Here is a 17,695-nt window from a genome sequence, read left to right as displayed (position 1 = left end):
TTTCATAACCACGTACACGTCACATGACCAACCACAGATCCCTAGCCCCATAAAATCCTCATGAGACATAAAGCCTCTTCTTTCTTTGCTGCTCTGCAGCCTGTTAAGTATCTCAGTCTCTTTAATATAATATATAATTGTCAACCCTTTTACTGTGTGAATTTCATTTATTACTCACACACGCAACACTTAGCGATTTAACAAGTCTTTGGGGAGTGTTTACTTTCCCCCGTGAGGAGCGCTTGCCACCTTGCTGTTTTCCTTTGTGGACCGAGAGAAGGGAGAGCAAGGCCGAGCGTTACCATTAACGCAATGTCTTCTTTTTAATTTCTAGTGCTCAGTGCCTCGCAGGCATGTGGGCTCTGCTGACTCCTGTCGGCAAGACTTCCCTGAGGGCATAGGAACACGGGAGAGACGCATGTTCCAGTCTCAGCCCCCATAGCTGTTTAGCTCTGCGCCTGGGCTGTAATAATCATAATTTAGGCTTTGCCTAACAAGGTTAATATTTCTATATTGACATATAATTGGTAAAGGTAGGTCTCCCTCCACACTTTATTTTTTCTTTGGGTTGTACACCCTTAGCCTTGGATTATTTTCCTTGGATTAATAAAAACCTGCCTTGGGAAACTTTGTCCAACATTTCCTCCCCATTTCACTTTGAAGGTATTTGTTAGCAGAAACTCTCTGGTCCCTGAAGATCACTTCTCTTGCTACTTTTGTGCCCTTCTCCATTATGGCAGGTTATGAGGAGGATTCTGGGGAAGGTGCTTACTATGGTGACTCTGTTGGGTCCATCAAACAAGACCTAGTCTATGCTCTTGATGCTGGGGTGTGCCACACAGTCAATGTGGCCTTGCTCAGGCTATCCAGCCTATTAAGCACCACTTATTAGGCTTTGCTGAACAACAGAGCTGGATCCCTACTACTGCAACACACAGCCATAATGACCTGTATTTTACTCAAGAGCCTCTCAGCTCAAATTCAGATGATAACCCCCATATGGCTGATTCTGAAGCATAAAAAAACCCAAAATAAAATGGCTCTTGGCTAAGGACCACGACTATTCATCTTCCTAGTCAGTCCCAATCAGGGAAAGTGCTAAGAGTGATTCTGATTCTTCTTTTTCCTCTCCTGAAAAGGAAACTGATCCCCCCGTAAACGGAAGATGAAATCTTTACACTTGCAACAAGCCTTGCAACCTCTGAAAGTTCTCATTTTTGAGCCAGAGGATATAAAACACCATTGGTCATCCTCCTGGACCCCTCCTTCGGAAGTGGCAAGGACATTGTGGTTCATACTCGTCCACAAACTAATCACAACATCTCTACCCAAAGGACGTTGTGGGACCTCCCCCAAGTTAAAGGACATTATCCTTGTGGCCAGTGTAATGTTTGCTCATTGACTAGACCTCTAACGACACTTGACTTAGATCCCATCGGTAAATGGCGACTCAAAAAACATACCAATTGTAACACCAGAAATTGCATTTACATGATTACTTGCCCCTGTGGTTTGTGCTACATTGGTATGACTACGAGACCAGTCAAAGTACGTATTAACAAACACAGAAGCAACATTAGATGTGCACGTGTCACCACTAAAATTTGTGCTCCCTTTTTGGACACCCCGCACACTCCTGATGACCTATGGTGGGTGATTCTGGAAGCACAGAGAGTTCGATCAAATGATTCACGCTCTCTTTTCAGGATTGAACAGAGGTGGGTCTTTAAATTAGGGACTAATGTGCAAGGATTGAATGACGAGATACCTTGGACTAATCTCTCACCCTAAATCACAATTGTGCATTACATCTCTTTGATCCATCCATTAATGACCACTAATCAACCCTTTGTTAATAAGGGGTCCTGACAGTGATTTTAATCCATCCATTAATGACCACTAATGAAGCCTTTGTTAATAAGTGGTCCTGACAGTGATTTTGATATGAGCATTGTTAATCTCCCCCTATCTATTTTTTCTGTCAACACATATATTGTTTCTGTCAACAATACCACTCTCCAATTGTTTTGCCAAGTTTTAAACAATATTTTTCTTTCCTCTTATGAGTAGGATCCACGTAATATTATGACATACTTTTTGTGAGCAGACCGTTTTATACAAGCTTTTTAATTGTTGCCCATTTTTTATATCTATAAATGGTGGAATACCTCTTGTCCTATCTTTGTTTCGACGACACATGACGCACGCGAGCCGGAAGACACTTTTACTTCCGTAGCTCGCTGCGCTTATTATGGCTCCGACAGCGTCCGATATTTACTATTCGGGAGCGCTGCCTGGAGGGTAGCTCCAACGTTGAGGACCGCTGATGTAAGTGTAAGTACTCTCTCCTTTTTGTTGTGTTGTTGAGAACTGCCGGCTAAACTACCATGTATACGGTCGGATATTTAGATACGTTCTCATGTTTGCCGTTCAGGTAATTACAACGCGGATGGTTTGGGGCCCCCTTTTTTATTACACGAGTTAATGAAACCACCTTGGCCTGAACAGGAACCCCTATTATAAGGTGATAACAATCTACATTTTTTTGTTCTTGGGTTGTAAGAGTCTTCAGAAGCAACATTACTTTACGTTGATATGATGCCCATCACGTCATCATTCTTTATAAATGATTTTGTTATCGTACAGACAGGATGGAGCTAGAGAGGTTATTAGTTTGCTTTCTGGAGTGTTGTCATGGCAATATTTAACTCTCCATATGATTCCTGTCTATAAATAGCGTCAGCATCAGTCCCTGGCATGTGTATTCCTAAGGAGCTGCTTCTCGTACTTGGGGGTGGTAAGCCTGATTTGTCTACATGCTATGTGAGTTTTCACTAAACACCTTTGTCACATGTGTACACTATTTCCCACAGGTTGGGTGTCCTGCCATTTGATAAAGTTTGTTTTGACCAATGACTTTGTGTTTCACCACTGCGCATATTAGTTGCTCAATGTTCACCAGTAGCACATGGTATGTTTTGTTCAGTTGAGCCACCTATTGGCTTTGACATGGCATTAGCCATTACTTTCTGTATTCAGTTTAGCCGCCTATGGGCTTTGACATTGCATTAGTCATTACATTCTGTATTGTGCCTATTGGCTTTGACATGGCATTAGCCATTGCTTTCTGTATTCAGTTTAGCCGCCTATGGGCTTTGACATTGCATTAGTCATTACATTCTGTATTCTGCCTATTGGCTTTGACATGCTGTATCCAGTCTAGCCGCCTATTGGCTTTGACATGATATCATATATTACATTTTGTATTCAGCTCCGCTGCCTATTGGCTTTGACATGATATCATATATTACACTTTGTATTCAGCTTAACTGCCTATTGGCTTTGACATGATATTCAGCTCCGCTGCCTATTGGCTTTGACATGATATTATACATTACACTTTGTATTCAGCTCCGCTGCCTATTGGCTTTGACATGATATTATACATTGCATTTTGTATTCAGCTCAGCTGCCTATGGGCTTTGACATGATATAAGACATTGTATTTTGTATTCAGCTTAGATGCCTATTGGCTTTGACATGACACTAGACATTGCATTTGATATTTAGGTTAGCTGCCTATTGCCTTTAACATGACATTGCATTTGATATTTAGGTTAGCTGCCCATTGCCTTTAACGTGGAGTTAGACATTGCAGTTGAGAATAGTTCTGTATTTTTCCAAGCTGTGTTTTTGCACCAGAGAACCAAAATGTTTTGCTCTCACAGTAGACTAGACCTGATAAGAGAGAGTACATGGGCGTTGTTTCTCTTCCCTTGAGCTTGGGAACAGGAGTAGTCTTGGAGACCTGGCCAGTCTCCAAAAGGCTTGCTCAGTTTCCCAGGTCTGAGAGGAGGGGGCACACCTTTGTAACGAATGTAACAGGCTGCAGAGAGTCAGATTCGAATCTGCCGGACCTCGTGCTGGAGCTTGGCGCCAGTTGCCAGCATCCCGTGTGGGTAGATGACACTCTTTCTCGCGGCTGACAGGGGTCTCAGCTTGCAGACCTTAGAAAGATGTAGCTGTAAATAGTTCCTACACGGTGAAGTATTTGTTTTGCTTTGCATTCAATATCTTATAAATATAACCTGCTGTGTATATTGCAAACTGATATATTTTGTTTGATTAACGCGGACTTGAAAGCTACTAATTCGTCATTCATTCATAAACATTGTGGTTGGGGAAGAATAAAATAACAATAAAAGTCTTCTTTGACCTCACAAGTGCATTTCTAGTGTGTTATGTTAGTGCTTAGAAACTAAATAAGAGGAAAGCACTACAATTGGTACCTGGAGTCGTGGGGTCGGTCAATAAGAGGTGATTAAAGGGGTTTGACGAGTTAGTAGATTTCTAAGTGCACACTTTAAAAGTGTAATTGTTTTTTGTTGTTTGGAGAATTACAGAAATTGTTTTCTGTTTGGAGAATCACAGTAGCACGGCAGACCATGTCTGAGAATACATGTGTTGATGAACTGCCTGATGGTGCTAAGAAAAACTGTGAATTGTTTTCTGTTTGGGGAATTACAGAAGAAAATGCATGTGTAGCTAAAAGGCCTGATAATGTTTTGAGAAATAATTCCTGTTGTATATATGTAGAAAACGTGTGTTTTGGAAGTAATGATGACAGAAAGGTCTGGATACCTTTATCTGCTTACAGAGAAATGCAGGAGAAATGTAGGAAGTTGGAACATGAAAATAGGAATTTACGTGAGCAAATTAGCCAGGATACGATAATTCAAAATTATGCTGAAAGTTATAAAAATGAAGAATCGTTCTTGTCCCATTCCAGTAATGAGGGGGTTAAGACAGCTCCGAGCTGCACTGAGCTTTCGTGTGAGCCAGGGTTTTTGGCAGCCAAAATGCATTCCTTAACTGATAACACGGACGAGAGTCAGAATGTGATTTACGAGTTACCGTTGCAAAATGCACAAGTAAAACGAAGGATTTTAGAGCAAGACACCCCGAGTTTCATTAGCTTGTTTGATTTTTGGAAAAAGAATAGCCCTCATTTGAGTGAAATCCTAACACTTTTGTATATGGTCACTGTGAAAAATTATATGCAGTTGCGCGCGTGTGATTTGGCAAATGAAATAATGCAGACTTTAGGTTTCTGCGCAGTGCAAGAAGGAAATACTTATGTACATTTAAATCAAGAACAGGGAAGGAAAATAATGCCCCTAGCTAGAATCATACAATGGATCTGGTACTTGCAAGACAGGGCTAGAGTACCACAGATAAAAGAATTACCAATGAAGTTGTGTGCACCATTTGAATTCGTGTCCACTGAAGATAAAAAGCATGTTTGTTTTACTAATGATTCATTGACTGAAATGTTGCTTTCTGGCACAGTAGAAGAAACAGCGTTGTATAATGTGTGTCAGATTTTAAAGCAAGAGCTACGTGAGATGTGTAATTTTTATGCTGATTTTTGGTTCTTTGATAATGTTTTAGCCACATGGCTTGTACCTAACTGGTTCAATTACCTTGCAGATGTTAATGAGAAAAATGCAGAGAGAGAAGTGTTCACCCAGAATTCTGCCTTAGTGGGGATGGCTATGTGGGTGCCCCAGAAATGTGAAAAGGCCACTTACAGGTGGGCAGAGATGAGAGAGATGCACATTCCCCTAGATTTGATAAAAACTGTGCAGCACGCACAAAAGCAATCTGTCATGCAAGCAGTCACAGAGCAGTTGGGGAGAGGAAAGTTACCAGAACAGAAATGGCAAATTGATCAGGTTTTAGGGAGAGTGATTGCTGCAAATTACCAAGGAAAAATCGAAATTATGCTGATACCTAGAAAAGAATCTGATTCATTCATACAAATTGGAGACAGAATGGCCCAATTTGGCAAAAATGCAGTGAATGGAGGTTTGGTAAAGAAGGAGTCTGCCCCAGCCCTTCTGACAGTGCAAGAAAAGGGAAGCTGTGGTGCAGCAGATAAAAACCTCAGTACTGATGTGTGGGCTGAAGCCCCAAGTGACCCTCCAGAACCTGCAGAGAATATAACAAAGGGCCCCAAAAACGTCCTTCTGATTATAAAACAGGGAAAGAAAGAGGAAGGGTGCAGTTTAAATGAAAAATGTTATTTGCAAGAAAAGTCATACTTGTTTCTTTTGCAGATCCGACCACGTTTCGCCACTGTCCCTGAGTGCGCTGTGTGGTCCCCCTTCCGGTGTGTGCGTGTGGGGTCGGGGAAGGGACTGAATCCCCAACCTGAACCTGGCTGAGTAAAGTGCCAGCACCATGGATCCATTTTGCGCAAACTGCGCCTTCAGTTCAAGTTCAACTTGTTTGCTGTGTTTTTTTTTTTTTCCCTCTCGTATGGAACTCTGACTTTTGCTTACCTTCCAGAAAACCTTTCAGATGGACCGTGCACCTTTACATGAGCAGAACTCATGCCACATCAAATTGCTAACACTGTTGAATTAGAGACTCATTCAGAAAAAAAAATTGCCCAGTCTTTTCTATGTAGATGTATCTGATGTGAAAGGTTATGAAATCAATGTGTTAATTCACTTCTATTGCTTTACAGGGATTGCTTTGATCATAATGTTTTTTTTGTGCTGATGTTTTTTTTTTTGTTTGTTTGAAATATGAGATATGTGAAACAAAAATTCATTGGTCAAAGGGCGGAATGTCCTGCCATTTGATAAAGTTTGTTTTGACCAATGACTTTGTGTTTCACCACTGCGCATATTAGTTGCTCAATGTTCACCAGTAGCACATGGTATGTTTTGTTCAGTTGAGCCACCTATTGGCTTTGACATGGCATTAGCCATTACTTTCTGTATTCAGTTTAGCCGCCTATGGGCTTTGACATTGCATTAGTCATTACATTCTGTATTGTGCCTATTGGCTTTGACATGGCATTAGCCATTGCTTTCTGTATTCAGTTTAGCCGCCTATGGGCTTTGACATTGCATTAGTCATTACATTCTGTATTCTGCCTATTGGCTTTGACATGCTGTATCCAGTCTAGCCGCCTATTGGCTTTGACATGATATCATATATTACATTTTGTATTCAGCTCCGCTGCCTATTGGCTTTGACATGATATCATATATTACACTTTGTATTCAGCTTAACTGCCTATTGGCTTTGACATGATATTCAGCTCCGCTGCCTATTGGCTTTGACATGATATTATACATTACACTTTGTATTCAGCTCCGCTGCCTATTGGCTTTGACATGATATTATACATTGCATTTTGTATTCAGCTCAGCTGCCTATGGGCTTTGACATGATATAAGACATTGTATTTTGTATTCAGCTTAGATGCCTATTGGCTTTGACATGACACTAGACATTGCATTTGATATTTAGGTTAGCTGCCTATTGCCTTTAACATGACATTGCATTTGATATTTAGGTTAGCTGCCCATTGCCTTTAACGTGGAGTTAGACATTGCAGTTGAGAATAGTTCTGTATTTTTCCAAGCTGTGTTTTTGCACCAGAGAACCAAAATGTTTTGCTCTCACAGTAGACTAGACCTGATAAGAGAGAGTACATGGGCGTTGTTTCTCTTCCCTTGAGCTTGGGAACAGGAGTAGTCTTGGAGACCTGGCCAGTCTCCAAAAGGCTTGCTCAGTTTCCCAGGTCTGAGAGGAGGGGGCACACCTTTGTAACGAATGTAACAGGCTGCAGAGAGTCAGATTCGAATCTGCCGGACCTCGTGCTGGAGCTTGGCGCCAGTTGCCAGCATCCCGTGTGGGTAGATGACACTCTTTCTCGCGGCTGACAGGGGTCTCAGCTTGCAGACCTTAGAAAGATGTAGCTGTAAATAGTTCCTACACGGTGAAGTATTTGTTTTGCTTTGCATTCAATATCTTATAAATATAACCTGCTGTGTATATTGCAAACTGATATATTTTGTTTGATTAACGCGGACTTGAAAGCTACTAATTCGTCATTCATTCATAAACATTGTGGTTGGGGAAGAATAAAATAACAATAAAAGTCTTCTTTGACCTCACAAGTGCATTTCTAGTGTGTTATGTTAGTGCTTAGAAACTAAATAAGAGGAAAGCACTACATTGGGTATCATTGATAATTTGGTTACTGTATATTCACACAATCCTTTGTCTTTCAGGACGACCTATTTTGACTTATGCAGTTGACTCAACGTGAGTGACTGTTTTTTGGCCCCCAGATTAGGGTTCATATTTAGTTATGTTAATTGGAGAAGTAGTTTTTTTCTGTTGGTCCTGATGAAGCGTCGATGGATCCGGCTGGACCACTAGGCGCGAAACATGTTGACCCATGATTAGAGGTTCCATGACAGTTTCAGGCCTCTAATGAGTTTTGTTTTTGAGAGTATTTGAGCATTACCACTAATTTTCTACTTTCGGTTTGGTTTTAATCTTGGCCTTCGTCTCATTCGAGCTGATTAAACTTATGATCTGTTTTGAGATGAAGAACCAATTTTATTTTTTTTGTTTCTCTCCTGTCTCTCTTGGTGCCTGTAATAAGGTGTCCATCTCTGTATAGTTAAACACACCACTCACTATAAGAGTAGCTCGGCTAAGAGCCCCCCCTTTGGGGAGCCCGTCAGGCATTGCAGCACCGGCCTGACGAGGAGCATTCCCAATGATGAAGCTAGACATCCATTGTGATGCGTGAGGGCTCTTGCTCCTGAAGAATCAGGTCCCCCTGAGTTTCTCTAATTTTTATAACAGTGTACCTTTATGTTTTTGTGATTAACTATGCAGTGTAACAATAGTAGGGGTACACTATGCAGATAGTACAGGCGACCCTGATTGGTTTACAGGGATGCAAATAATAATCCCAACAGCTCTCCCTTATTTTAGTGTAGGTGAGCAGTGAGGCTTATCAGAGGGTAGTGCTAAGCATTTTTTGAACACACAGGGTCAATCAAAGACACACGCTCAAGAAGGAACTCAAGACTTGTTTAGGAAAATGGTTACTTTGTTTATATTATGTTTCAACACCAGAATGCTTTCAAGAAAATACATACTGTTGCAATTGTATTGACTTAGCAAGTAAGTAACATTTTTACTCAAATTCGCTTTTACACGGTAAAGGTTCTAAAGAACTTTCACTGCATAGGGGTATTTATAAACAGTTTTTGGGGACCCTCTTTGATTTGTAGAGTACTAGGTGTGCAAGGTCACAAACAAGGCCAGCGATACAGTTTTACCTGCCCTGGGGGCAATGTGCTAGTCGAGTCTGGTGTCTTGCTCACGGCACAGTTGGTGATGGGGGGGGGGGCATCTAGAAAGAGACTGCAAGGGGGGACTTGGGGACAAGTCCGGGAGCTCCCAGCAGTGGGCTCAGTTGGTGGGGGTTGCGGAGGCAAGTGAGCACCGTTGGTTGTCATGGACCTGCATTTTTGGGCTCTGGTGCAGTGGGCCTTTGTCGCTGGTGCTCCTGCGTCAAGGTGCCCACTGTTCTTTGGTGGACTTACAAGAAGTGGGACAAAACAAGGTAGTTGGATGATGTCCCTCGATGCCTGGTCTTCAGATGCAACGGATTTTACTTCAACAAGCCTTGGTTGCTGCAAGGGGTCCGGAACCCCAGGTATTAGTGCAGGACACTCAGGTTAGACCTGATGTCTTTTCACTAGCTGGGGAGACAGGACCGGCCTCTCAGAGCACTGTGACCTCCTTCTGGATGGCTACTGTGTCGGTGGACACAGTGGTCTCCAGATCGGGGGACCAGACTGTGCAGTTGGTGCCTGCAGCAAGCAAGGAAGAGGCTCCTCCACTCTAAGGAAGATGCATACGGGCTGGCGAAGTGCTGGATAACCTCTGAGGCTTTTGGAGGCCCTACAGTTGCAGGACGAGTCGAGATGTCATGATTGTCAGGACGGAAGCAGGTAGGCAGGCAGAATTTTGAGCCAAAAGTCCACCAGTCATCAACAGTTCTCACTTCTTCAGCTCTTCTTTGTTCTTTTCTTCTTGGGTCAGATGAATCTGTTCTTCTGGTGTCGGTCGGCCACCAAAATACTCAATTTAGGGGCATTTAGGGGAGTGTAGAGTATGGGCTACTTAACGTTGGGGTGACTACACCCCCTATCTGACCACTTTCTGTGGGAAGTGGGTAGAACCCTGTCCCAGAATTCCCCGTTTCACCAAAATTAAAGTGGCAAAAACCCTTTCTCAAGTGTCCACTTTGTGTAACCCGCCATAGGGGTGTGGCTAGCCCCTAATTAATTTTCCCACCTGTCGTGGTGCCAAGTGGGCCTCAGGGCAGGGGAGTGGCAACTCTCAGGTCTGGGGAAGCCTAGGTCGCATACCAAAGGCAGCAGGGTCTCTGATGTCCCTGGTCCTGGTATGCAGATTCACTAGCCATCCAGCTGGAGTAGGTAATAACACCTTCCTCTGGAGCAGGTATTGTTTCTGACCTCTATGGGCGCTGGCTCTAACCTCTAGAGGGTTAGAAACAGGTCTTTGGTGACAGGTTGGTGGCAGCTAGCCAGCGCACTAAGAGACTAATGAGGTTTCAGGGGGCACCTCTAACGCACCTAAATCTAGGGCTGTCCATGATTAAAGGTTGAAGTTTCCCCCACAAGGCCCTGAAGGATCTGAGGATGGGGCTAAAGCCGTACCATTGGCCGCAGGTCAGTTCCAGAAGTAACAGGGAACACAGCTGAGATTTACATATCAGAGCCACTTTAACCATCTCTGCCTGATGATCCCTGACACGATTTGCCACTCTGGCTATCACTGCGAAGGGGAAAAGCATAGTTGAGGCCTTTTCTCCAGTCTTTTAGAAAGACAGCCACCTGCTCTGCCTCTGGATCCAGCCACCAGCTGAAGAAAAGAGGTATGTGTGCATTCAGGCTGAATGCAAATAGCTCCCTGACAGGGTTGCCCCACTTGAGGGACAACTGCTGGAACACTTGCGGATGAAGAAGCCAGTCGCTGGAATCCTTCAGGAATCTGGAATACCATTACGCTACTGTGTTGGATAAGCCCAGGAGTTGACCTTCATGTCTTGATGCAGACAATAATTTCAAAAGAGCCTGGCAATCTCCGTCAGCAGAAGGGATCTGGTGCCTCCCAGTTTGTTAATGCACTGGACTGGATCTGATTCGATGACCAAATCCGGTGTCAAGCTGAAGATAGCTCGGCCGTTCCATGTCTCCATGTAGTCCAACCACTATAACATCTCTGTCCTGGCCTCTTGTATCAGAGGAACTTCCTCCGTGTGAGATACCGCTTTCTGATGGTGGGTTATCTTTGCAAGGTCTGGTAGTGAAGCGAACCCAGAAAGATGGCTTGAATTGATGAAGATGACAAACCCATCATCCTAGCGATTGACCAAAGGGAGAGCGTTTGTTTCGAGATCAACTTGCACAGCTCTCATTTGTTAGAGTTAATGTTGTTTGGAAGTTCCAAGGTGACGGTGTTGGAGTCTGTCATGAACCCCAGAAACTCCATGCTCTGCTTGGGGATCAGGTCCTATTTCTCCATGTTTTTGAGAAAATCCAAGTCTTCCAGAAAGAACACTGCCATTTGGGCCTGGTACAGAAGTACATGTTGAGCCTCTGACATCATGATGATGTCATCCAGATAGATTATCACCCGGCAGCCCTGACATCGAAGCCAGGTCATTGTCGGTTTCAGGAGTTTTGAAAAACACCAACGGGCCGAAGATAGGACGAAGGGAAGCACTATGAATTCCCAGACCAGTCCTTTCCACGTGAACTGGAGGAATCAAAGGTGAGGAGGAAAGATTGGGATTGATTGGGATTGATAGATAGGCGTCTTTTAGATCCAAGTGAATCTCCCAGTCACCCTACCTGAGGATGTCTCTCAAAAGATGGCTGCCCTCCATCTTGAAGTGTCTGTAGACCAGCCACCCACTGGACTCTTTTAAATTTATAACTGGTCTGACTCCCTTGTCCTTCTTGTTGACCACAAACAGGTTGCTTGAAAAACCAAAGGGTGTAGGAAATATTTCTCTGTCACCACCTTGAAATCTATTTGAGTGACTATTTCTTGAGGAAAACATAAAGGGGTCTGACAAGAGGAACCCTAAAACTCTATTTGAAACCCCTGTGCTGTCTGAAGGACCCAAGTGTCTGTTGAAATTGCTCTCAATTTGTGTATACATTCTGCCGTCCTGCCTCCTAGATTTGTGACTGAAGGAAATAGTACTCTCACACCTAACATTCTGGTAGCCTCCACCAGATCCTCATCCTGAATGGCTTCTCTGATATTTGTTCCGGGAAGGGAAGAAGGGGGTAAACACCCATTGGTCTGACCTGTCACTTCTCTTAGGGCTCTGGGTACCCATGGGAACTATTGGAGAAGGGGTGGCTGAACGAGCTTCCCTTCTACATTCAGCCCACCCAAATAAAGGCTTGGACAAATTTGAACAAGTCCTTGGCAAAGGCTTCTCCAAACACAATGCCCTTTGCTTCAGCCCCGGTCTCTGTTGTTGCTGATTCCCTTAACTTAGTGTCCAATCTCAAGAAAAATAGATCACCTGCATTCTGCAGATATGGAGCAGTTTGCCCTGCTGAGCATATGGACTGTCCATTGGGCCCAACCCAACACAATTTCTGGATCAATTGGCTCTATGGACTCTTTGGATAGTTCAGCGAGCTCCATGATCTTTGTGAGGCCAGGCCAGATCCAAGAGCTTGTCCTGATGAGCTCGCCAGGAATGATCAATACCTCTCTTGTGGTCCTTAATGAATGGTGGTGTCCAACTCAGGGGTGGTAGCCACCTTGCCATCATTAGAAGGCCTGGGGCATTTCACTCATAAGAGGATCCTCATCTACTTATCCAGAGGTTGTCTAAGTTGTTCCTTCCTATAGAACCCCACCTTGGGCGAGGGCTCCCACTCCAAGGAGCAGGATGTCAAATATCCTCATGGTCAAATAAGCCTGCATTTTGACCCTTGTCATTGGAGAGTTTGCTATGTTTTATTTTTGGCTTTTTAGTCGCTGTTCCAAATGGATGCGAATTCCTAGATCGCTCAGACCAATGGTCCGAGTCATCTGAAGTAAAGAAGTCCTCTGGCCATTAATGGTCCTGGGTGGGAAGGAGAGGCTTCAATGCTGGGAGAAGCCCACTTGGACCCAAAATCTTCCCCGAATCAAGATCTAGTTGTGACATATGGAGCAAATTATGTAACGTAGACAAGGGATCAAACTTGTCAGGAGGACCACCTGATCATAGGTCCCTGATGGGGGCGTAAACTGCACCCCAGGAGTCTTCAATGCTGGACCACTCTGGGAACCCAAAGAAGTATAATACGTCCTGATCAATTATATAGAGCATTTCAGGATCCACATCATAGGGCTCAAGGTCTGGGTCCTGGCGGACATACCCATGATTGTCTGCCATACTAAGAAACTGATCCTGTACAAGGTAACCCTTAGAGAATGTCAAACCTCTCTAACTACCTCGGGATAAAAGAGGGGTATCTGTCACCTAACTATCCTAAGGAGACTGAAAATGGTAAGCAAAAGACTTCAAAGGTAGCCAAAGTAGCCAGGAGATTTGAACCTCCCACTCCATAGGAACAGCCTGACTGAGAAGCGCGGCTGCCGAATGAAACAAAATGAGATTCAACTCCACAGACTGAGGAACAATTCAACTAAATGGGCTTGCACTATCATTGTGGTGCTGAAGTTCTTACCCTAGCCTCAGGTGGGAATTATTCTAATGTGTTCCCTCCTGCTAAGTGGCCAATGTGAGGAAAGCCCTTGGTCCAGAGCTCTGGCAGAGTTATTGTCAGAAAAAGTGGCGTGTGGAAGCACGAATTGAGCAACACAATTGACAAAGAAGCGTGTGACAGTATTTCAATTAAATTAGAATGTTAAACAAGGACAATTATGCAGTACTAATAAATAGTACAGAAAAAACTATGGCCCTCATTACAACCTGAAGACCGCCGAGGCAGCGGGTGCCAGAATACCGCTAGTGCTGGCGGTATTTCTGGCTCCCTATTATGACTTTTCCGCTGGGCCAGCGGACGGTAACAGTGTTACCGTCTCCTGGCCCAGCAGAAAAGTCACATCAACATTGCTGCCGGCTTGTAATAGAGCTGGCGGCAATGCTGATGTGCAGTGGGGGCAGTAGCACCTGTTGCGCATTTCACTGCCCGAAATTCAGGCAGTGAAATGCACGATGGGGCTATGCCTGGGGGCCCCTGCACTGCCCATGCCAGGTGCCTGGGCAGTGCAGGGGCCGCCAGGGGCACCCAAGTCCCCCTTACCGCCAGCCTTTCCATGGTGGTGTTTACTGCTGTGGCCAGGCTGGTGGTTGGGGACTCATAATCCCCAGGGTAGACTGGCGGTATAGTGGAGGGGCCGGCGGTATGGCCGTGACTATTGCGCCATGGTCATAATAGCTGGCAGAACACCTCCAGCCTGTTGGCGGTGTTACCACCAGCTTACTGCTGGCCGCCAGGGTTGTAATGAGGCCCTATGTATCTCAGCTGCTGTGAGCAGAAAAGTAAGAGGAAGAGGAAATGTGACAGCACCATTTATATGGATGTATAGACTGCGATTGGACATTTTGTAGCATATGTTTTTTGGTAGCTTGGTTACACATGCCTATGGGATATTGTAGTTCATGTTTTAATTGGCTGCTGTGAGAATAAACAGTAAAGAAAGTTCAGCATAATCCTCGCCTTCATGTCCTTAGTAGAATTTAAACTTTCCTTTACGATTGCTAAGAAATTTTACATTCTCCTAGGGTAAGGGTGACCACACACCTGTCATCGGAATGAGCCTGTCAGGAGCATTAGGCTACTCATGTAAGGATGGTAATTGTGTTGTTAGATTGCTAAGCACTGATTAGGTGCTTATGCAACACAAACCTGATCACTCTGACAGGATAGGTTTAGCCACAGCATCTTGCCAGCGCACCAATCAGCGGGTCCGGCATTACACTGCACCTGACAAAGTAGTGTGGGATCATTTTCTTTATAACTCCTTGCATTGGGGACAGCCCATGGAATGCGGCGTTAGTATTGTTGGGTGCCAATTCGAACATCTGGAACAGTGCCACCTACTGGACTGTTAAAGTGGCAATTCATCCTGTTTTCTTAGTGGCAAACAGTGCACTAATTTTAAAAGCCTTAAGGAATTCTTTCACTCATCCAGGGACTAGCCTGAAACTTGTCAGACCCAGATATCAGGCTTTCTATGGATCAAGAACAAGAGTGAGAGGCCACAGAGCTGGAATTGTCTGATTTTAAATAAAACATACACACAGTAATGTTCAAAGTAAAGTATTGTACAAGACACACTAGCGTGAGGACAGCCTCCATAATGTACGATGAGTCACATGGGTTTTATACCTTTTGATATATCTTATATAAATAACACAGCCAATCAGGCACATCAGGTGTTGTGACGTTCCAAATCAATAAACAATCATTAATTGACTAAAGACATTTAGCTATATTTGGACATTGACTTATGAAATGTACTGTAACAGAAGTAAAGAGGCACTAAACTCATGGTCCCATGATTACCTTTTTTTCTCAAGGTCTTGTGGTCACCAAAAGGGGGTCAGCTTAGTTCATCAGGCCTTCAGATGGTCTGCAAGCTCCTATATTAAATGTTCCAAAATGGAACATGTAATAAGATGGCTTCCACAGAAACAGACAAGCATGGTCCCCACTGGCTGGTTACTTTAACAAGATCATACAGGCATTTGGTGATGATACTGTCTGGGAAGTCCTCTCAGAACCCTTAGAATCCTTGAAGAAAACCTCACAGAAGTTATCACAGCAGGTGCTGCGCCCTGCGCCCTTGAGGCCTACGTGGGGAGGGGGTTCCCATGCAGGACTCTGTAGTCAGTGGTTCTGATGATGCTAACGTACGAAAGAAGACCAAAAATCGTGCACATTTGAATGTAAGGGAGAGTAGCCAGCCCCGCCATGAGGTGCAGCAGGCCACCTCAAGGGGCTTGAAGAGTCCTATGAAGGGACTGAGGGAAACCCGCATGTGGATCCTTCTCATGAAGAGGACCCTTTTGACAAGCCCAGGGAGTTTTTTTTTTCATAGGCGACTCTTGGCTATCAGATTATGGTGGTCATTACAACATTGGCGGTAAAAGCCGCTTACCGCCGTGCAGAAGGCCGCCAACACACCGCCGTGGCCGCGGAATTCTGCCACAGCTATTATGACCCACATCTCGGAATCCGCCAAAAATCAGACACCCACACAAGTCAGCCACACCAAAGGTCAGTGATAAACTGGCGATAACAAAACCTCCACCGTCACTCCAACAGAAATACGCCCACACTATCACGACACACGAAACACCACCAGCAAGAACAACAGCATCCACAGGCACACAACACCATCACCCACACAACTTCCGCGCACCTCACACAACACACCACTACATATCACCACGCTTATCACCACACACTCCACCCCACACATCACCTACACCACCCCATGGCACGTCAAAGACACCCCAGGTTCTCGGAGGAGGAGCTCAGGGTCATGGTGGAGGAAATCATCTGGGTAGAGCCACAGCTCTTCGGATCACAGGTGCAGCACACCTCCATAGCTAGGAAGATGGAGCTATGGCGAAGAATAGTGGACAGGGTCAACGCAGTGGGACAACACTCAAGAAATCGGGAGGACATCAGGAAGAGGTGGAACGACCTACGGGGGAAGGTGCGTTCCGTGGTCTCAAGACACCACCAGGCGGTTCAGCGGACTGGCGGCGGACCCCCACCTCCTCCCCCACAACTAACAACATGGGAGGAGCAGGTCTTGGCGATTCTGCATTCTGAGGGCCTCGCAGGAGTAGGTGGAGGAATGGACTCTGGTAAGACAAAGCTTTACTATTACATCCCCCACCCTACCTGCATGCTCTCACATACCCCCACCCTCACCCTCACCCCCAGCACCCCTACTACTCACAAATGTCCCAACATCACAAACCACCCATCCCAACACCAAGCCCTGCATGCAACAACAAAGCATGGACACACATCACCAAAGCATGCCCACTGCACATACCCATACACCCCCCTAAACCATCATCACACAAGCTCCCACACAGGAATTCTAGCACTGGGGTACACGGTCACCCACCCATTGCACACCATTACACACACAGATTTAATAAACATCCTTTTATACCCCTGCAGGACCCCTACCCAACGTCACTGGACAGGAGGGTCCACACATGTCTAAACCACCAACAGAAGAGGCCCACAGTGATGACAGCAGCTCTGTCCAACTGGATCTAGATGACCAGCCCGGACCATTGGGGACCTCTGCACAGTCGGTTCCCCTCACACAGGCACAGGCCACCACAGACCTTCCCCCCTCTGGAAACACCAGCACAGCACCCACCCAGCGGGCCCATACCTCCGTCCCCAGGACACGTCAATCAGCTGTGTGTCCACCACTACAGGGAACCCACGCTAACCCACCACCCCAACAACACCAGGGACCTGGGGGCAGTGGTAGTGGGCACACAGTCCAGGGGACGGAGGCACTGGAACACAGGGGAACTGGGAGGGCTGCCGTGCGACAGGGGGCAGACAGGCCAAGGGAACCCACTCTCCACAAGGCTCTCTCCTCCATCATGGGAGCCTACCACCACTCCCAGGAGGCGATGGCAATGGTACTGGCCAAGTTTCAGGAGACCCAGCTCATGCAGGAGGAACAGTATATGGGCAAAAGGGAGGAACTCAGAACCATCAGCTCCACCCTGGGCACCATCGTAGGGGTGCTG

The sequence above is a fragment of the Pleurodeles waltl genome, chromosome 12, assembly GCF_031143425.1.
Source record: "Pleurodeles waltl isolate 20211129_DDA chromosome 12, aPleWal1.hap1.20221129, whole genome shotgun sequence".
NCBI classification, from domain to species: Eukaryota; Metazoa; Chordata; class Amphibia; order Caudata; family Salamandridae; genus Pleurodeles; species Pleurodeles waltl.
The sequence above is the reverse complement of the archived record's forward strand: the minus strand, read 5'-3'. Positions refer to the sequence as shown.